Source organism: Piliocolobus tephrosceles, chromosome 20 (genome assembly GCF_002776525.5).
Source record: "Piliocolobus tephrosceles isolate RC106 chromosome 20, ASM277652v3, whole genome shotgun sequence".
Lineage (NCBI taxonomy): Eukaryota > Metazoa > Chordata > Mammalia > Primates > Cercopithecidae > Piliocolobus > Piliocolobus tephrosceles.
Genome location: NC_045453.1, coordinates 49238264 through 49261071, shown reverse-complemented (window position 1 = coordinate 49261071; position 22808 = coordinate 49238264). Strand labels below are relative to the sequence as shown.

At 38.0% G+C, this 22808-nt stretch overlaps 1 long non-coding RNA gene across 1 annotated transcript; it reads left to right on the top strand.

The window, feature by feature from the left end:
* The first annotated feature begins 17986 nt into the window (after nt 1-17986).
* Nucleotides 17987-19203, top strand: LOC111546526. The gene is made up of 2 exons (XR_002732798.1): nt 17987-18360; nt 19040-19203. It is a non-coding gene; the product is annotated as an uncharacterized LOC111546526 (long non-coding RNA).
* The last annotated feature ends 3605 nt before the right edge of the window (nt 19204-22808 follow it).

Genomic DNA, 22808 nt, shown 5'->3' with positions numbered 1-22808 from the left:
TGCATGAGGAAAGAAATGACCTAAAACCGGAGCTTACATGTTAAAGAGAAGTAAAGACTAAGTTTGGAAAATGTGCAGCCTGGACATCTGGTAGAAAAGAAAAGCCCATTTTCAGGAGACAAAATCAAGTAGGCTGCAGAAATTTGCATAACAAAAAAAGAGCCACACAGAGTCCCCACGGGGCACTTCCTAGTGGAACTGTGAGAAGAGGGCCACCATCCTCCAGACCCTGGAGCAGCTTGCACCATGCATTCGGAAAAGGCACAGGCACTCAATGCCAACCTGTGAGAACAGCCACAGGGGCTGAACCCTGCAAAGCCGCTGGGATGGAACTGCCCAAAGCTTTGAGACCTCTCCCCATGCACCAGTGTGCCTGGATGTGAGACACGGAGTTAAAGGAGATTATTTTGGAGCTTTAAGATTTAATGACTGCCCTGCTGGGTTTCAGATGTGTGGGGCCTGTAGCTCCTTTCTTTTGGCTGATTTCTCCCTTTGGGAACAGGAGTATACCAATGCCTATACCTTCATTGTATCTTGGAAGTAACTAATTTGTTTTTTATTTTATAGGCTCATAGGCAAAAGTGACTTGCCTTGTCTCAGATGAGACTTTGGGCTTTGAAGTTTTGATTTAATGCTGGAATGAGTTAAGACTTTGGGGAACTGTTGGGAAGGGATGATTTTATTTTGCAATGTGAGAAGGACATGAGATTTGGGTGGGGCAGGAGGTAGAATTCAATGGTTTAGATCTGTGTCCCCACCAAATCTCATGTCAAATTGTAAACCCTGACGTTGGAGGTGGGGCCTGGTGGGAGGCAATTGGAACATGGGGGCAGAGTTCTCATGAATACGTTGACACTATCCCCTCAGTGCTGTTCTCAAGAGAGTGGATGAGTTTTCATGAGATCTGGTTGTTTAAAAGTGTATGGCACCTCCAACCTCTCTCGGTCCTGCTCCTGCCAGGTAAGACACTTCCTCCCACTTTGCCTTCAACCATAAGTAAAAGCTCCCTGAGACCTCCCTAGAAGAAGCTGCTGTGCTTCCTGTACAGTCTGTGGAACTGTGAACCAATTAAACCTCTTTTCTTCATAAATTATCCAGTCTCTGGTATTTCTGTATAGCAATGCAAGAACTGACTCATACAAGGGGGCTCCTTTAATGCAGGGAACCTGGGTTACAACTACAAATAACAAAAAGGATTCCAGTGTCTGAGTCTGTGTCTCTATCCACCCTTCTTACCTATGTGCCAAAGAGGCAGGAGGGTGATTCTGACAATGAAAAGCTCACCGCCAATATTTTATTTTAGTACAAGAAAAGAGATTAATACTATGGATGTAGAAAAAGTAAGAGTTTGGAATCTAGAAACTACGTAGATCCCAGCCATGCCCTTACCAGCTATGCAATCTCAGGTAGGCCACACAATCCCACTGACAGTCAATTCTCTCATCTGTGAAATGAGTATACCAATGCTACTTTATAGGCAGCTTTGTCAGGATTAAATGAGATAATTTAGAAAAAGTACTTAGCAGGGTAACTTGTTGCCTGGCCCTTAATAAGTATTTCATGAGTTCAATTCTGTGCCAAGGATAAAGTATTGCTCACCAGCTAATTGGCCATTGTTCAAATTCATTTTAAGAAAAATGAAAACTTCAAGTTTAGTAAAATTAAAATGCTCTGACCCCTTGTATTTTGGAATTATAAAAGATATTGTTTCTCAAAATAATGGTGGTGGGAGGGGTTGGGGGGAACCCTCTGTTTGCCTTAGGACCATCTTCCAGCTCTTATCAGGTGGCATTTGCGTTAGTTTTGTGGTAAATCCATCCAGGATGCTGAATAAACAACTCCTTGCCTTTAGTTGGAGCTTCAATTACATCAGATATGTGACCTGATGTCTGGAAGCCCTGGGCTGCCAGGGACAGAACAATCTCTGTGAGGTTATTTAAAGGAGATCTTTGTTCACTGGCCCCCAAATGTCTTTGTCCCATTATTTCTTGCAGTCTGGCATGCTCCCTTTAAATCCCAAAGGCTTTCTGTGTTCAAGAGCTCCTTATCTATAGTTATGCAAATGTCCCTGGGAAGAATTAATAATTCTTCATCAGCTAATATTTCAGGGAGAACCATAGCAACAAATGCTAACAATTTCTTGGAAGCTCAGCGGTGGGAGAGGTATGTGAAGAGAAGGAAGAAGGGGTTGGGGGAAGAGTGAGTTATCTCTAAAAGTGGAGGTAGATGAGAAGGATGGGTTTTGGAAGTAGATAAGCCAGCTTCAGATTTCCAGGGAGCCAACCTCTGTTTCCTCATTCGTAAAGCAGGAAAAACAAAACGTACCTTACTAGGGTGGTTTTAAAGATGATGTGAGACAACATGCAGACTGCTTGTTGTCCTATGCATTTAAAGGAAGTGGTGTCCATTAACTCCACCTCCAGGCTGTAGGTTCTGAGGGTCTAGGATGCCAGATTCCATCTGCCATTTGCTCACTGTGACCCTGGCCGTCACTTGGCTTCCATCTGTGTAAAATGGGAAAAAGGTGCTTTCCTAATCATTAAAAATGTAATCTATGAGGCACAGATTATTAATTTCTAGGTAGAAAACCATACAATTACTCAAGTCAATTGCATGTTATTGCCAATTTAAAGAAAACGATAATCAATTGATATTGGGTGAACGGTTTTAATTTGAAGCAGGATTAGTCAGGATAACAATGTATTTTAGCCAGAAATAAATTTAAGTCTGTAGTCATTGGAGTTAAAATAGTCTTTCTAATAGTTAAACAGTACTAAAAAAGACTGCTGAAGAAATTTGACATGTAATAAAAAGGAGAATGAAGAAAAAGTAAGAGCGGATTTAAAAGGCTGCTGTTCCCAGTTTTCAGACTACAGGCTGCCCCCTGCTGAGCTGCCCAGCTGCTCAGTTCTTTTCTTAGTGATGTGCCTTTTTTGGGCTCAGCCACAAGATGTCAGCCTAAGCTTAGCCATTTGTGAGTTTTTCCGCGGCTCCAACCCATTCCCTTCCATTTCATTTCCTCTTTCGGCTCTGAGCAAATGAATACTCTTTTAGATTGTGGGCACTAAATAAATAACAATGGAGTAACTTGGGCATTCAAAGGGCCTCTGCTGATAGCAGCTTCCACAGAGTCTCAGGAAGAGCCCCCTTTCTTTCCCATTGCAGTCCCCAAGCCTGGGAGGCCATTGTCCTCTCTCAAGCCAAGTGTATCTATATGTTGGCACTTCCTACACAGGGACAAAAAATCCAGGATCCGTGACCCCTAGGAGCGAAGGCTGTTAACCTGTCTCCCAGGAAGATGGATGAAGGCGATTTCAGGTTGGCTCAGCAGCCCTGGGAATCTTCAAGGGTGAATACTGCTTTCTCACTTGCAACCTGTCTTCCCCAATGCATCGGTATTTGAGAGCAAGATATACCACCAGGGTATGAGATGCCTGTAGTAGCTCTAAGAATCATATTCTCACCACATTGATGAAGGCAAAAAATGGGCAGATTTTCTTTCCCCATGGATTTTTGTAAAGGTTTGAAAATTTTCCAGAAACCCCCCTACACACACCAGCAAATATACACTTACAACTGACTGGTCAGAAATCAGTCACCAGCCTGTCCCTGAAACAGTCAGAAGCAAGAGGAGTAGGGATGCCATAACTGGTTTAGATTAGTGAGATCCATATCCTGGGCCTAGGGAGGGTCCACGTTCCTCAAGCACATAGCTCTTGCCAGAGATCAATACTCCTGGAGCTGAATTCCAGGGCCTGCACTGATGAACCAGAACTCAGGACACAGCTCTGTCTCCCAGGGGCTGAGTGAACACAGGTCCAGTCACGACTGCCCAGGTAGATTTGCAGTGGGCTAGAGTTTTGCTAAAGAGAGGCCAGGTAACCACAAACTAAACTACATGCCGTTTGCTGGAGGAAGAGGAGGAGGAGGAAAAAGAAATAAATGTGACTGTGACTGACAGAGCAGGAGCACTGTCATCTCGGACAAACACCGGCGCTTTAACTTTCAGCTCTCTTTCTAGCCTCATGCATTTCAAGGACATCACTTCTAACTACAAGCAGACAGAAAGAGCAGACAGTAAAACAGATAAGACAGCTTGGGCACAGAGGAAAGAAGGGGGAAAGTCTTTTGGGTAACTGCCAAAGTCCACCTTCATACAATGGGCCCCAGTGAAACAGTGGGCTTTAATAAGCACATTCCTTTCCCTTCAGGTGCACTAAGATAGGGAAGCTAAAAGCAGACTCCAGGGCTATGCCTACAGCTGCAGAAAGATATATGAGAACAGACACACAACTCTCCCTCCCAGATAATCACAACAAAGAGACACAGAAGCAGTCCAGGCCTCTGATAAACTCTCCTACCCTGAATCCTTAAAAACCCTTAGTCTGTAAGAGAGTGTGGGTCTGACCTATCTCGGCCAGCTGCCCCTCTCAGGTTTCTTTAAAATAAACCTGTCCCTATTGACTGTAAAGCCACCCTTCAAGTTTCTCTCCTCTTTCTTTAATTCTTACAGTGACTATATTGCCTCTGGCATCAAGAGGACTGGGGTCAGTGTAGTAACTCTGGGTTCTGGGACCTGCTCTGCTCAAACTGTCTGAGAACTTAAGAGCACGGTGCCTCTGTTCTCTGGGTCTGTTTCATTCAGAGAAGTGCAGCCTGTTCCAGGATGTACAGGATCAGAACTAACCTGGGCTACATGCCTTCCATGGAAACAGGCAGGCTCAGGCCCATGCTTATTTGTCTCTCACTGTGCCATTGAGCCACCAGAGTCATGGGAGCCAGTAATTTCCAACCCAAGGGACTTCTATGCCCACTTTCTAGAACCTCTCCTGGAGCTGACCTATGGGGATAAAACACACACACATGAAAGCAGGACATCCTGAGGAAGGGGGCCTGGGAGGAACAGTGAGACCACTCCTGTTCATCCCTATAAAATGGGAGACAAGTTGATTTATCATTCATTAGACAGAACTATGTAATAAAGGTATTTATGTGTGCAAGGCTGTGGTATGCAACAACTCTGGGGGAAGGAGGAGGAGAAAGAAATGAGATGTGGCTTTGGGTTCTATGTGCAATGATTTTTTTTCTCAGAGAAAGCAGTTTTTTGCAGAAAGAAGCATGCTGTCTGTCGGATGTTGCTGTCCCATGAACAGTCACTATACCTTGATGCATCCCCTGTAGGGGACTCAGGGCCTCAGGAACACTAAACACCACGGGATCAGGCTTCGTCTTGACACACACTGGGAATCAACCCAGCTGTTATTTCCATGGGTGTGGAAGAAAACTAATGACTCAAGGCTTGAATCATAAGTGGTCCAGCTTCCACTGGCAGAGGTAGATAAGTGGGTGAGAAACTCAGATACATTCACAGCAACTGCAGCCTCTGACCAGAATGGGTTGAACCTGTGAGCCACCCTTGGCTTCAGCCTTGCTTTTAGTTCACAACTTTGTGCAAAAGAGAACTTGGCAGCAATGTGAAATGTCACGATTTGAAGGAGTCTCTGCCAGGGTTGGACAGTTCAATTTCCTTTCCCACTCACTGCCCCAACATTGTCCTGCTACTTTCAAGGAGGGAAATTCAAGCACAAGGGCTTCATGAGCCAGGCTGAGAGCTCTGGACATGGAAGGAGAGGGAAGGGCCAGGTTCTTACTGGGACACATATGGTGGTGTGTAAAAGCATGGACTCTGCACCAGAATAGCCCAGTCCAAAGCACTGCATCATTTCTCCTACTTCTAGGACCTCTGGGAAGCTCCCTGGAGACTCCTGTAGCTCAGTCTTATCCTTAGCAAATAAGGCCAACAGTAGTACCTGCCCCTGAGTTTTTACAAGGTTAAAATCACAAAAAAAATTCAGAAGAATGCATGGTACAGTGAGGGCTCAGTAAATGTTTGTTTTTATTATTATTTTTACTATGATTTACCAGTTATTCTAATTTTGAGCAAGAGGGTTTCTCTGGGCCCTAATTAGGAGTCTTGCCCTACCTCAAAGCAATGCAGGACAGAAGAGCCCCCAAATTGGGGCTTAGCCTTGTTCTTGGCTTCGCCCAGGAAGGAATGTAAGGTAAGCTGGTGGTGTTAGCAACTTTACTGAAGCAGTAGCCTATAGCAACAGAGGCACTGCTCCTTACAGAGGAGGGTTAACTCATACACAGTGTGCGTAGAGTGGCAACTTACGGCAGCATCACCAGAAACAGACCTGTGGCTGAACAAGTTGAGTTTGTTACTCACTGAAATAAGGGAAAACACTATGGAGAACTGTGGTGTCTCTCAGTAAGAGCATGTTAAAGAAGACAGTATAGGATGTGGGACTTAAGTTAGATTCCTGTCTTCATCAGTTCTGGCTGCTATATAACAAAGTACTATTGCCTGGGTGGCTTATAAACAACAGCAATTCATTTCTCACAGTTCTGAAGTCTGGAAAGTCTAAGATCACAATGCCACCATGGTTGGGGTCCAGGGAGGATCCTCCTCTGAGGTGCAGAATGCCAATTTCTTGCTGTTTCCTCACATGGTAGAAAGAGGGGGAGAGAGCTCTCTGGAGTCCCTATTAAAGAAACACTGATCCTATCTGTGAGAGTTTTACCTTCATTCCTTAAACACCTCCCTAGGCCCCATCTCCTACAACAGTCACCTTGGGGGTTAGGATTTCAGTGCTTGGGGAAAAGTGAACATTCAGTGCTTACCGGTGCTTTAGGGAATGTTTGACGGAATCAGACTTTTGCTCTGAAGTGGAGGCCATCAGGAAGCGATGTTAACACTATGATTGAATATCTTTAAAAATGTTATCTACAATTTGGAAGGAAGTAAGGTTCAAGCTGTGATTGGTGAATAAGCCACTGTTACACATATTAGATGGGAATGAGGGGTGTTTGGTCATTTGTGTAGTTTAGATAAGGTTCACGTTTCTGTCTGCATTCAGACATGACTGTGGAGTGGTCTTCTTTTTGTCTTGATTCACCACCATCACAGAGTGGCCTTTTCTGATGTTGGTACTCAGTGAAATTGTTTATACTCAGTCAGAGAATATTATGACCTAGCTGTGAGTGCCTGTTCCACTCCTAGCAACACCAAGGCCTAACGGTGCTGGACCAGTTCACCAATATGAAAGGTTGCTTCTCTCTTTCTTTATACCCTCTTTTGGCCAAAGCAAACTAGTCAGGCATCAGGATACATATCATTGATCCCCACCATTGCTGAGATGTTGCTAATCTGATGTTTATCCAGAGCTCACTGCCTGCAGGCAAATTAGGATTTTAATTCACCATCTTGTAGTGGTCAGGACATCTCTCTTCTTCTAAAGCATTTCAAAGTCATGAACTAACCTAAAAATCATACCTGCTATAACACCTTCTTTATCTTTGGGCAGCTGACATATTTGAGTGAGGGCAATTAAGTTAGCCCACTGGAATTATTTAATTTCTGAGAGAAGCTTATATTTCAAGGCCAAATTTAAGTTTCCGATCACATACACAGCTTCATAATTTTCAGTTTTTCTTTTTCAGTATGAACCGCATAAAATCAAAATAAAATCACATTTATCTTGGCTAGAAGGTTTGCATGATTGTGAATAGTTCCCAAAAGGCTGGTAATTATTGGGTCCTCTTTCATCAGATAAAAAAATAAATCAATCAATAAAATAAAATACAAATTAAAATAAAAAAGACGGTGCCTGGGTTCAGAGTGAAGCAGCAATGGATGTAGACCTTTGAAGGGTAAGGCAGTACTATTTCATACATGCCACAAGACTGTCAATGAAAGAATCTGTGTAGGATGAGAAACTGTTAAGTGTAGTAGAGATCCTAGAACTAAATCAATGGAAGTTTTCATACATTTTGCTATTGCTGTTACAGATCTTAAACAAGGTCGATAGAGCTTGGCTACTAGAGCTAACAAAAGACTGAAATAAGCGGTGGGTCCCTAATGATTCCCACATAATTGGGTCAACACTTACTGAGAATTTTTATAAACAAAAAGTAAAAAGGGATTTGTGAATCTAGAATCTTGGAGAAAAATCTTTTAATAGTTATTGTTTCCGTGTTTATGCTTAAAAAGGAACATACTTCTTTTAACTTGAAAAGTATACAATTACTAAAAGCTAATTCTAGTAAAACTTTTTACTAATATCAAAGTAGCATCAGCTCTCTTCTGGATTTGACAGGTTTGGAAAATTTTTTGTACGTTTTTAAATCCCAAAGTTGAAGGAATCTCATAACTGTTTTGAATTATTTAAAATCTGAAGAGTTTCAACAAACCTAATTATTCCTATTTTCCTTTATTTCATAGGGTGAAAGAGCAAAATTATTCTGAATTTTGGAATAGTAAAAAAAATCATTATAAAAGACAAGATATAAATCATAACTAAAGTCAAATAATTTCAGGCAATGTTATAAATACATTGTAAATAACTATTCTAATTAAGAATAAATTAAGAAAAGTAAACATGAAGTTTCTTAAAAACTGATTTAAGTGCGTACAAAAGGCACCAAAATTTAACAGAATAATTAAATCACAAAAAGAAACTTCTACAGTCTAAGCATAAAATAGGCCGATCATTTTACATGAAAATGACACTCATTTTTTTTCTGTTTTACGTAATTTTTGTAATAATTTGGAGTAAAAAACATGTAGTTAGGTATGCAGAGACAAATATAAAAATAAGTAATAGTTAGAACTTCTACCTACGGCTTTAAAAAACAACTAACTTACCAGTATATTAAATAATACATACGTATCATATCAACTTTGTCCATGAATAAGCTATTAAAAATTTCTTAAGCATAAAATTATATACATATTCATATTTCTCTAATTATCATACCTTGTGTAATTAAAGATTCATATTAATTATCCTTATATTAAATTAAATAAATATATATTATAAAATATATAGGACTTCATATTATAAATATATAAAACAATTATAAATATATAAAATACATAATTTATATTATCAATATGTAATATATGAATTACATTTAAAATGTATAATATTTATATTACTTATCATCTTTAATCAAAATAACCAACTTCTTTTTCCAGACACACAAAATATTAGAGAATTTAAAACTTGTTTTATTATTTTTTCTCTATGAACACACATTATTTTAATAATTCAAAGGGATGGATGCACACACACATATATACCCATATACATATTTATTTCTATTTGTATAATTTTGAATATACTAAATATATATTCTCCAAAGAAAACTGCATATTTTGTTGTTAATCTATTGCCATTCTAAAACAATCAAAATAGAAACCATTGTTATTTGTATTTTGAGTCCATTTTTTACTTACAAACTTTCCAGGATTTAAAAACTTATTGATTAACTGAATTATTTGTCTAAGGTATTATAGGTAGATAAGGACAGAGAAATTGTAATTTAGTTAATAAATTAAATAATTATAATTTGTAGCTTGCAAAAGTATCATAAAATGAAAATCTCTAAAAAGACATTCATTATTGTCATTTCATTTAATTGAATACAATTTATACTTATAATTTTGTATTTTAAGCAAATTATGAAATTAGTGGTAACTTATTTACAAGCTTTTTTATGAAATGACTTATTTAGAAGTTTATTTATAAACTTACATATTTGTAAGTATATAAACCCAATATAAGAAATTTATAAAATTTAAGTCATGAGAAATTTTATCTTCTTACAGAACAAACAAAAATACTGTCTTAACATTATGTTCATATGGTAAACTGATTTTTTAAAACTAAAAACTTCTTTTATATTGAACCCAAAGTAATTACTTTTTAATTCATAATTATAGTAACAGAAGCCTACTGTTTAAATATCCTTTTAAATGTCCACCAAAAGAAACACCACTTAATGACTTTTTTTCAAAGACAAGGTCTCACGCTGTCACCCAGGCTGGAGAATAACTTTCTGCTTCTTTCTTTTCACATTTAACAGTGTAACTAAAATACGATTTGCATACTATAAAATGTGCCCACTCTAAGTGTACAATTCAAATTGACTAAATTTATAGTTGCACAAGCACCACCACAATCCCATTTTAGTACATTTTCATACCCCCAACAAAAGGTCTTTCACATCTGTTTGCAGTCAGTTCTGTCTTTCGTCCCCAGCTTTGGTTAGGCACAATCATGTGCTCACCTTTTCTAGACATTGCGTATAAATGGAATTACACAATACATAGGCTATTTTCATCTGGATTCTTTCACTTAGCACAGCGTTTTTAAGGTTCATTCATGTTCTAGCACATGTATTAGTTGTGTGCTTTTAATTATGGAACAGTTTTCCATGTTATGGATATACCACATTTATTTAACCATTGGCCAATCGATGGGCATTTCAATTGCATCCAGTTAGACCTACTAGGAATAACACTAGTAGAAACATTGACAGACATGTCTTTGTGTCAACACGATGTCATTTTTCTTAAATAGATTCCAAGAAGTGGAATTTCTGGGTTGCATGGTAAGTTTAACTTTTTTTTTTTTTTTTTTTTTTTTTTTTTTTTAACACCGCATGTTCTCACTCATAGGTGGGAACTGAACAATGAGCTCACTTGGACTCGGGAAGGGGAACATCACACACTGGGGCCTATCATGGGGAGGGGGGAGGGGGGAGGGATTGCATTGGGGAGTTATACCTGATATAAATGATGAATTGATGGGTGCTGACGAGTTGATGGGTGCAGCACGCCAACATGGCACATGTATACATATGTAACCTGCACGTTATGCACATGTACCCTAGAACTTAAAGTATAATAAAAAAAAAAAAAAGTTTAACTTTTTAAGAAACTGCCAAACCTATTTCCAGTGCAGCTGCACCATTTTAAACTCGTCCCAGCAATGTGTGGGGATTCCAGTTTCTCTTCCTCCTTACTAACACTTGCTACTGTCTTACTGTAGCCATTGTAGCAGGTATTTAGTAGTATATCATTGTGGTTTTTGTCTATGATATCTGGACCTATGATCCCCTTCAGTTAAATTTTTGTGCAGTATGAGGTAAGACTCTTGGAGTTTTCGTTGCTCTATATACCTGACCTTGTGGCAATACTAAGATGTCTTAATTACTGGAGCTACATGGCAAATTTTGATAACAAGTATGTAAGTCCTCCAACTTCATTCTTCTTTTCAAATACTCTTTTGAATATTTTAAAGTCTTTACATTTCCATATAAATTTTAGGATCAACTTGTTCACTCTGACAAAAATGCCTCCTAAGATAATTACAAGGATTGGTTTGAATTTGTAGATTAATATGGGGAGAATTGTGATCTTGACAAGAACTAGTTTCTAATCAATGAATATGAAATGTCTTTCCACTTATGTATACCTTTTAAATTTCTCTCAGCAATGTTTTATAAATTTCCATGCATAGGTTTTGCAAATGTTTTCCTGTATTTATCACTTGTATTCTTTTTCATGCTATTATAAATGAAATTTTTATTTCATGTTTGATTTATTTATTGCTAGTATATAGAAACATAATTTTGGAGTTTGATTTACTATCCTACAAAGTTGTTAAGCTAATCTATAACTTATAATATTTTCTACGTACAGAATCTTGAAGTCTGTGAATAAAAACAGTCTATTTCTTCCTTGACAAACTGGATGCTCTTATTTTCCTATTTATAATTTATGTTTTCTTTATTTCACTAAGTAAAAAAACTCTACTATAATTTTGAATAGAAATGGCAAAAGTGGATATCTTGGCCTTGTTCACAAACATAGGGGAAAAGCATCCAGTTCTGTATCATTATGTGTGATGCTATCCGTGAGTTTTGTATAGGTGTTCTTAATTAGAATGATGAAGACATGCTTTTATTCACTAGTTTGTTGAAGTTTTATCATTTATGGGTTAGATTTTTTTCAAACGCTTTTCCTCCATTTATTAAGATAATCGTGTGGTTTATGTTCCTTATTCTAATATCTCATATTGTTTTGATTTTTGAATGTTAAACCTACTTTGTAATCCTGAACCAAATCCTATTTGGCCATTGTGTATAATCCTTTTTGTATGTTGTTGCATTCTGTTTGCTAATATTTTCTTAAGGATATTTGAGTTTTTGTCCATGAGATATACTTATCCTCAGTTTTATCTTCGGTATATCTTTGCATTTATATCAAGGTTGACACTAGCCTCATAAAATGAGTTAAAAAGTATTCCTTATTCTCCTATTTGTAAAAGAACTTGTGAAGGGTTTAAATTACTACTTTAATTATTTGATAGAATTCACCAGAGAAGTTGTGTCCAGACTTTTCTCTGTTGGAAAAATTTGGTTGCTACCTCAATTTCCTTGGTTTTTATATGTTTATTCAGATTTTCCAGTCAGCTTTGGTAACTTGTGTCTCTGAAGGAATTTGTCAATTTTATCAAAGTTGCCTACATTTTTGGCATAAAGTCATACATAATGTTTTCTTATATTCCTTTCTAAACTTCGCAGTGTTTATAGTATTAACAGTGATATCCCCTCTATCATTCCTGATTTTACAAATTTGTGTTTTGTTTTAGATTTTTTGGTCAGTTTGGTAAAGTTTTGTCAATTTTGTTGATCTTTTCGAAGAATCAATTCTGGTTTCATTAATTTTCTTTATTTTTTTGTTCCAAGTCCATTAACTTCCACTCTAATCTATTAATTCCATTCTTATGCTTGCTTTTGGTTTTAGTTTGCTGTCTGCTTCTAAAATCTTAAGGAGAAAACTTAGGTTATTAATGTAAGACCTTGATTCTTTCCTGACACAGGCATTTAAAACTATTTCTTTAATCTCTTCTTTCACTGCATCGCATAAATTTTGATATTAGGTTTTTATTTTTATTGAATTTGAAATATTTTCTTATCCTCTGTTGATTTCTTCTTGAACCCATTAGTTATTTAGGAATGTGTTGATAATTGCAAAATGTTTGTAAATATCCTGGAATTGTTTCTGTTGTTGGATTCTAATTTAATTTTGTGGTTGAAGTACATTGTATGATTTAGATCATTTAAAATTTAGCATGATTATTTTATGGCTTAGCATGTGGTATATCTAGGAGACATATGTTACAGATGCACATGTACACTTGAAAAAAAATTGTACTCTGCAGTCATTGAGTCTACTGTTCCATACATCTTCGTAAAGTCGACAGGGTTGTTAGTGTTGTTCAAGTCTTCTATATCTTAGCTAATTTTCAGTCTGGATATTCTAGCAATTACTGAAAATCGTGTATTGAATTCTCCAGCTATAGTTAATATTCTAATGGCACATTTTATTTTAATTCTATCAGTGTTTGTCTCATGAACTACCTGACTCTATTATTGGAGATACATACATATTTATAATTGTTTTATCATCTTGATATGTTAAGCTTTCATCATTGAGATGTCCCTGTTCATATTTAATGATATTTTTTATCTTAAAATCTATTCTGATATCTGTAGCCATCATACCTCTCTTATGGTTACTATTTGCATGATATCTTTCTATTTTGTCTTCTATCTCTTTATGTCTTTAAGCTGTGTCTCTTGTAGAAAACTTGTAGTCTGAGCATGCGTTTATATCCCATCTGGTAGTCTTTGCTTTATGATTGGGGTGTTCAGTTTATATTCGCGTGATATGATTGCATGTACGTCTGTCATTTTACCATTTGTTTCCTGCATGCCTCCTGTGGTTTTTATTCTTGGTATTTACTGACGGGCTTCTTTGTTGTTAAATATTTCTTAAGTAATTTTTAAATTCTGTGTTCATTTTCTTTTTACTATTTTTGTGTTATTTTTTAATGGCTGCTGTACAGATTAAAATACAACTGTCATTACAGTCTACTGCAGATTAATGCTACTTTAATTACAGTAAAATATAAACATTGTATTCTAATATATTTCTTCCCTCCTTTGTGCTACTATTGTCATTGAAATATGTTTCAATTACAATAATACAATGTATCGTTTTTGAGACATGAAGAGAAGGAATTAGAAACATACCTTTTTTTAAATCTGTGAATCCACATCCACATATTAACCATTTTTGATACTCTTCATTTCTTCTTTTGGTTTTGGGTTACTGTTTAACATATTTTGTTTTCAGCCTGAAATAATTCCTTTTGCATTTCTTATAAGGCAAGTATGGTTTCAATCAATCAATTCTCTCAGTCTTTCTCTAAGAATGTTTTAATTGTGCCTTCATTTTGGAATAATAGTTTTTCTGGGTATACAGCCATTGTTGGGCAAAGTTTCATTTCTTTCAGTACTTAAAATGTGGCATCCCATTGCCTTTCGGCCATCATTATTTCTGATGAGAACTTAGCCATTAAGGTACCGTTTCTCCCCTGTACATGATGAGGTTTGTTGTATGGTTTTTCCCCTTGCTGCTTTAAATATGTTTTTCTTTATTTTCAGCTTGCAACAGTGTGTCTACAAAACACCTAGATGTAAACTATTTGTATTTATTCTCTTCCTATTTGTTGAAATTCTTGGATATTCAGGTTAATGATTTTGATAAAAATTTGAAAGTTTCTAGTCATTATTTAAATAGTTTTTCTTCTTTCTCTTTTCTTTTCTCTTCCACTTCACATATATAGGTTCACTCAATGTTATCCCACAGATTTCTAGAGCTCTGTTCATTTTTTAAATCAAGGCTATGTAAATTTGTTCCCAAATAAATTTCTTTTAATAGACAAACAACACACAATATCTTAAAGAAGCAGAAGAACCACAGACGCTGGTATCAAGACAAAACAAATTCACTCAGGATCAATACAAAACTGATCAGACAAACGAAAGTACCAGAGGACCCCGTATTTAGAAAAACCAAATGCAGATGTGCTTCAATAAAATATTAGAGCTCAATTGTACATTAAATTACCACCCAAAAACAATTTGATATCTCAATAGGCAAAATACATATAGGATTTTAGCTTGTGTGAGGTTTTTTGGAGAGAATTCAGGAAGCAGAGCTTTGCTTTGTTTTGGATACTATTAGGTAGTGGGGGCACTCCATGATTGGTTATCTTGATAAATCTTATACAAAAAAGTAACAGGAGACTGACCTTAAAGCTGTGATTGTTAAACAAATGTCAGTTACTCATATTATGACCAGAAGAGGAAAATGTCTGGCCATTTTTGTGGTTTGAGCAATTTTTATGTTTTTGTCTGTGTTCAGAAAATGTTACAGATTGGTCTTATTTTCTCTTGATCCATTATGGTCAGAGAGTAGCCTTGTCTAATGCTCATATCTTTTTTATGTTCAACAGGAGAACTTTACCACCTAGCTGTGAGTACCAGGCCAGATCCTGGCAACACCACATCTAACAGTAACAGTCCAGTTCTCACATGTCAGGGGCTACTTTCCTCTATTTCCATGTGATGAATCCAGGAATGCCACACTTTAGGATATGGGCTAGCAGGGCTACGAGGTGGGCTGGAAGGCTCTCAGGTTCCCACAGACAAGGGACAGTCTCAAAGGACTATGTAGGGGTGGGCATCCTGCAGTTGGTAGGATCACACTGGACATTTGTAAGGAAAACCCAATGTCAGGGGCACCAATGTGAAAAGAATCTCTCTTCAATCTAGAAGAATCCAGACTGCTTAAGGCGATAGCTGTGGTCAAAAAAAGGCACAGCTCTGAGATCATTAATTTACTGAGCATTTTGATGATTCCCTGGTACTACATGGAGTCTCTTCTTCAGGTATAAGCTCAAACCTTCCATTTCCAGAAGAGAAAGAAATCACAAGTTGAATCATTGTAGAGAGATGGTGGGAAATTCTTCCATTTCAATGTAAGGACCAAAGAGGCCCCCCAGCTGGAACGAACTCTTTATGAAAGTGTTTGGTGAATGTTTCTGGAGATGGCCATCAAAGCTGAGCTGATGGTTTACTTTCTAAGGACCTTACTCAGGTGGCCGCTTTCATTCTCTCTGCATAAATTATTTCTGCCCCCCTCCTCCCCGTCCCCCGTAGGCAACTATAGAACTGCATGGGTTTTCTTATTAAGAGCGCTATCACGGAATTTCTAATGTGGAATTTATAAGACCACTCAGTTTTGTGTAATTTCCCTTCTAATTATTGATTTCTTTCTTTGTACTTTTTATCTTTTCTGAAACTTTGATTATTTCATTTTTCTTCCTTTCTTTCTGTAGTTTTTTTTTAAGTACATGCAAGATTTAAATAAAGTATAATAGAGTAGTTTGTTTAAAATTACCTAGATTTCTCTTGCAATGTTGTTATATTCTTCTTAGTCTGCTTTTGAGGCACTTCATATCCTCTCTTTATGAAGAGTAGATATGTCAGGAATAAAAGAGCAATAATCATGTGCCTAGAATTTTTTCACTGTAAGACATGTCTGTGATGCTTCAAGACCTTCTGTTGAAACAATATCCCAAGAGTTCATAATGACTAACAAATTCTTGCTTTGAAGAATTGCAGATGAAAAAAAAAGAAAGAAAAAAAAAACCACTGAAACACTGAAACTCTCTCTGCTTATTTGATAAAAGAACTGGTTGATACCAAAATTAGCCGGGCGTGGTGGTGGGTGCCTGTAGTCCCAGCTACTCAGGAGGCTGAGGCAGGAGAATGGCGTGAACCCAGGAGGCGGAGCTTGCAGTGAGCCGAGATGGCACCACTGCACTCCAGCCTGGGCGACAGAGTGAGACTTCATCTCAAAAAATAAAAATAAAAATAAAAAACTAGTTGATGGCTGACTTTAACAAGCTTGCTGACATTGCAGCCTGAATTTCCACTGCTTCTTTCACTCTCACTCCTCCCAAATTTATACATATGACTCATGAGGTAACACGAAGAGATAACTGCACATGCCTGAGGACTTTTCAGACTCTGCTTACCTTCTACAATCACCTGCTAATCCCAGTATCTACCCCATAAATCTTTCTAAATACTGCCTTGGAACCAACACAGGGACAAGATGAGATTGACTCCCATCTCTTTAGGGGTTGAATCTCAGTGTAAAGTTTTTATTTTCTCAAAAACCAGTTGTCATAGTGTTGGCTTCCAGCGCATAGGGCAGCGACCCCCTTTAGGTTGATACCACTGTTTTCCTCCTATGGGCGATGTCATTTATCTTCACTGGGCTCTGCTATCTTCAGAGGTTCTTCTTTTGTGGATTTGCTTTCTGATTTTTCAAAGTTCCATGGCATCAGTTTTTCTAGTGGTTAAGAGTGGCCAGCAAGACACCTTGCTGTGAAGGCTGTTTGTACACCCTCCTGGGGGCCAGAGCAAACCCTGCCAAGACACCAGCCATGTTTTTGACGCTTCTCTTCCAAGCAGACTCTGCAACCTCTTTGCAAGAATGTGCAAACTACAGCATGTTTGTGGAAGCCTCACATACTGATCCTAGAGCACCTGTGTCTTCCTCAGTGTCAACTTCAAAACGACCTTTCTATGAAGCTTAATTAGCTCTAATAGGATGCACGTCTCATCGACAAAGTGATTCAGAAAATGCAAGCAGTCATCTTCATCACAGTCCTGTGGATTTCCAGGCCAAGGGGCCATACAGGGCAGGATTGACAGGTAGGCCAAAGCTCTGGGTAGGGAAGGTGGTGCCAGGCAAAAGGTTTGGAAATTGAGTGGAGGGTCTAGGACTATTGCAGCCAGGAACTGAGAAAGCTGGGGTTGGGACTCGGGGAGAGGGAAGCTGTAGACCACAGACTGTAGTCTGAGCTTGAGACTCAGGGGAGGATGCGGTTGAGAACGTAGAGAGGGTGTCCTTTGGAGAGGACCTGGGAAATAAGCCTCCACAAAAGGGCCCTGGAGCAGGAGCTGGAGTCCAATTGACATACCATCACCCCATCCCTTCATGCCCAGCCTCTCTCTGCTGGGATCACCCCCTGGCAACCGGCCTTTTATGAAACCCCTTGGCCTGGCTGACAAATCCCCAGCTTCACTCCAGGTGGTCACAATCTGACCCTTGTGACCTCATGCTTCCCCACCCCCACTTGTGATTCCATCACGGGAAGTTCTTCTCCAGTGGCCCCTGATCCAGGGAGACCCACCCAGCGACAGCCCTTCTCACCCATCTCACCACCATCTGCCCTGGAGAGCCAGATGACCCAAATTTTGGAGAGAAACTAATTGAGTCTCATTTCCAGGACAGAGGGATGAGCTGGGTCTGAAGAGCCAAGCAGAAAGGCTTCCCAATATTACTAGGTTGGGAGGGGTCAGAAACATGTGACTGCCCCAGCTGTTCTGACTCTGCCCCCAACTTTTGGCTCCACCTCCTTAAAGCACCTGCAGAGGTTCCCATGGTGCCAGTAAACAGATCTCCACTGCCTTGGCCATCTGCTGTGTTCACCCCACTTCTGATCTTGTTGGCCACTCAGGGACTGACAGCCCAGATGTGCAGCTATGATGAGAGGAAAAAGGGAGGACTGGAGCCCGCAGGTGAGTGGAGTGGCTTGGCTTTAGGGAAGAGCAGCCTGGAGATGTGGATATGGATGAAAGAGGCTCTGAGATTTGGGATCTGAACTTGGGGATCAAGGCAGCTTTCTTTCTTTATAGGAACTTCCTATTAAAAAACATTTTTTTCAATTTTTTAATAAAAATAGGAAAGAGCCTTATAAGAAAAGGTTCAGTACTGTAGCCTAGGCTCTCAAATTGATCAGTATAACTTAAGGTTTCTATGTCTGGTTACTTTTCCTATTTTAGTATAATAAAATAAAATATCTGACTCACTAGAGGAAATACAGAAAATGTGTACTCGAAGCAGAAAAAGAATTAAGTACAGAATCCCAGCATAGCCATCACTCGTCTTAAGAAACAGAGTAGTATTTACCTTAGCCTTCTTCTGTGGGCCCCCGCACCCTGTATGAAAAAACCACCTCCTCGGTAGCCATTATGCTGAATTTTATGTTTATTAATCAATTGCTGTTCTTTGTAGCTTGACTTCAACTTTCTGTCTTAAACAATATATTGAATAGTTTTGCGTGTCCGTAAATTATAAATACGGCTTTATATTATTCTCTGGGTCTTTTTTTGTGGTGCCATATCTTGCTCCCGCTGATGCACCTCCTGAATGTCTGTCATTCTCACCTATGTCTCTCCCTTTCTACCCTTCTTCTAGCCATTCTCATCACTTCCCTGATCTGTCTAAATTCTGCCCAGCAGTCCTTGAAAATGGTGTGCTGATGACATATGTAAGGACTCTAACTCCCCTCAAGCAATCTGCTCACCTCAAAGGGTAAAACATTGGCTCACTCCTGATGTAATAAATGACACATAAGGTCACAATTCAATCATACTCCCCTTGGATACTACTTCTTATGTGAACATCAAACTTACACTCGCTTCCTACACACTAACATATCTTGTGTATTTGGAGTAAAAATTAGAGAAGTAAATACAGAGATTTGAAATATAAAACATTTTTTAATTACCATTTCAATCTCGCTGCTTGTTATTGTTCTGTTCAGGGTATCTAATTCTTCCTGTTGTAAGATAGGAGGGTTATATGATTCCAAGGAGTTATCCACATCCTCTAGGTTTTCTAGTTAATGCGCATGAAGGTGTTCATTGTAGCCTTGAATGATCTTTTGTATTTCTGTGATGTCAGTTGTAATATGTCCCATTTCATTTCTGGTTGAGTTTATTTGAATTTTCTCTCTTCTTGGTTAATTTTGCTAGTGTTCAATCAAATTTTTTTTATCTATTTTATTAAGCTGGTTTCAAGAACAAGCTTTTTGTTTCATTTATCTTTTCTATTGTTTTTTGTTGTCGTTTCAATTTCATTTAGTGCGGCTAAATGTTTATTTTGTTTATTTCCTTTCTTTTGCTGGGTTTGGGTTTGCTTTGTTCTTGCTTCTCCAGTTCCTTGAGGTGTGAACTTAGGTTGTCTGTTTATGCTCTTTCAGACTTTTTGATGTTGGCATTTAGAGCTATGAACTTTCCTCTTAGCACTGCCTTTGCTGTACCCCAGAGGTTTTGATAGGTTGTGTCACTATTTGCGTTCAGTTTGAAGAATTTTTTAATTCCTATCTTGATTTCATAGTTGACCCAATGATCATTTAGGAGCAGATTATTTAATTTCCATGTATTTGCATGGTTTTGAAGGTTGCTTTGGAGTGGATTTCCAGTTTTATTCCACTGTGGTCTGATAGAGTGCTTGATATAATTTCAATTCCCTTAAATGTATTGAGGCTCATTTTGTGGCCTATCATGTGGTCTATCTTAGAGAAAGTTCCATATGTTGATGAATAGAATGTATATTCTGCAGTTGTTGGGTAGAATGTTCTATAAATACCTGTTAATTCCATTTGTTCTAGGGTATAGTTTAAATCCATTGATTCTTTGTTGACTTTCTGTCTTGATAACCTGTCTAGTATCATCAGTGGAATATTGAAGTCCCTCACTGTTATTGTTTTGCTGTCTATTTCATTTGTTAGATCTAGTAGTAATTGTTTTATAAATTTGGGAGCTGCAGTTATAGGCATATATATTTAGGATTGTGATATTTTCCTGTTGAGTAAGGCCTTTTATCATTATGTAACGTCCCCCTTTGTCTATCTTAACTGCTGTTGCTTTAAAGTTTCTTTTGTCTGATATAAGAATAGTTACTCTGGCTCACTTTTGGTCCCCATTTGCACAGAATGTTTTTCCTACCCCTTTACCTTAAGTTAATGTGAGTCTTTATGTGTTAGGTGAGTCTCTTGAAGGCAGCAGATAGCTGGTGAATTCTTATCCATTCTGCAATTCTGTATCTTTTAAGTGGAGCATTTAGGCCATCTAAATTAAATATTAGTATTGAGATGTGAGATACTATTCCATTCATAGTGCTATTTGTTGTACATATATGCAATTCTCATCAAAATACCACCATAATTTTTCACAAAACTACAAAATCAATTCTAAAATTTTTGATAAGCAACTGCAGCAAAGTCTCAGGATACAAAATCAATGTGCAAAAATCACAAGCATTCTTATACACCAATAACTGACAAACAGAGAGTCAAATCATGAGTGAACTCCCATTCACAATTGCTTCAAAGAAAATAAAATACCTAGGAATCCAACTTACAAGGGATGTGAAGGAACTCTTCAAGAAGAACTACAAACCACTGCTCAACAAAATAAAAGAGGACACAAACAAATGGAAGAACATTCCATGCTCATGGATAGGAAAAATCAATATTGTGAAAATCGCTGTACTGCCCAAGGTAATTTATAGATTCAATGCCATCCCCATCAAGCTACCAATGACTTTCTTCACAGAACTGGAAAAAGATACTTTAAAGTTCATATGGAACCAAAAAAGAGCCTGCATTGCCAAGTCAATCCTAAGCCAAAAGAACAAAGCTGGAGGCATCATGCTACCTGACTTCAAACTATACTACAAGGTTACAGTAACCAAAACAGCATGGTACCGGTACCAAAACAGAGACATAGATCAATGGAACAAAATAGAACCCTCAGAAATAATACCACACATCTAAAGCCATCTGATTTTTGACAAACCTGACAAAAACAAGAAATGGGGAAAGGATTCTCTATTTAATAAATGGTGCTGGGAAAATTGGCTAGCCATATGTAGAAAGCTGAAACTGGATCCCTTCCTTACACCTTATACAAAAATTAATTCAAGATGGATTAAAGACTTAAATGTTAGACCTAAAACCATAAAAACCCTAGAAGAAAACCTAGCCAGTACCATTCAGGACATAAGCATGGGCAAGGACTTCATTTCTAAAACACCAAAGCAATGGCAACAAAAGCCAAAATTGACAAATGGGATCTAATTAAACTAAAGAGTTTCTGCACAGCAAAATAAACTACCATCAGAGTGAACAGGCAACCTGCAGAATGGGAAAAAAATTTTGCAATTTACTCATCTGACAAAGGGCTAATATCCAGAATCTATAAAGAACTCAAAAAAATTTACAAGAAAAAAACAACTCCATCAAAAATTGGGCGAAGGATATGAATAGACACTTCTCAAAAGAAAACATTTATGCAGCCAACAGACACATGAAAAAATGCTCATCATCACTGGCCATCAGAGAAATGTAAATAAAAACCACAATGAGATACCGTCTCACACCAGTTAGAATGGCAATCATTAAAAAGTCAGGAAACAACAGGTGCTGGAGAGGATGTGGAGAAATAGGAACACTTTTACACCATTGGTGGGATGGTAAACTAGTTCAACCATTGTGGAAGACAGTGTGGCGAATTCCTCAAGGATCTAGAACTAGAAATACCATTTGACCCAGCCATCCCATTACTGGGTAATATCCAAGGGATTATAAATCATGCTGCTATAAAGACACATGCACATGTATGTTTGTTGCGGCACTATTCACAATAGCAAAGACTTGGAACCAACCCAAATGTCCATCAATGATAGACCGGATTAAGAAAATGTGGCACATATACACCATGGAATACTATGCAGACATAAAAAAGAATCAGTTTGTGTCCTTTGTAGGGACATTGATGCAGCTGGAAACCATCATTCTCAGCAAACTATCACAAGAACAGAAAACCAAACACCGCATGGTCTCACTCATAGGTGGGAATTGAACAATGAGAACACTTGGACACAGGAAGGGGAACATCACACACTGGGGCCTGTTGTCGGGTAGGGGGCTGGTTAGCATTAGGAGATATACCTAATGTAAATGACGAGTTAATGGGTGCAGCACACCAACATGTATACCTATGTTACAAACCTGCACGTTGTGCACATGTACCCTAGAACTTAAAGTATAATAATAATAAATTAATTAATTAATTAAAATTTATAAGGGAGAGAAAAAGAGCCCGCATAACCAAAGCAAGATTAAGCAAAAAGAACAAATCTGGAGACATCACATTACCTGATTTCAAACTGTACCATA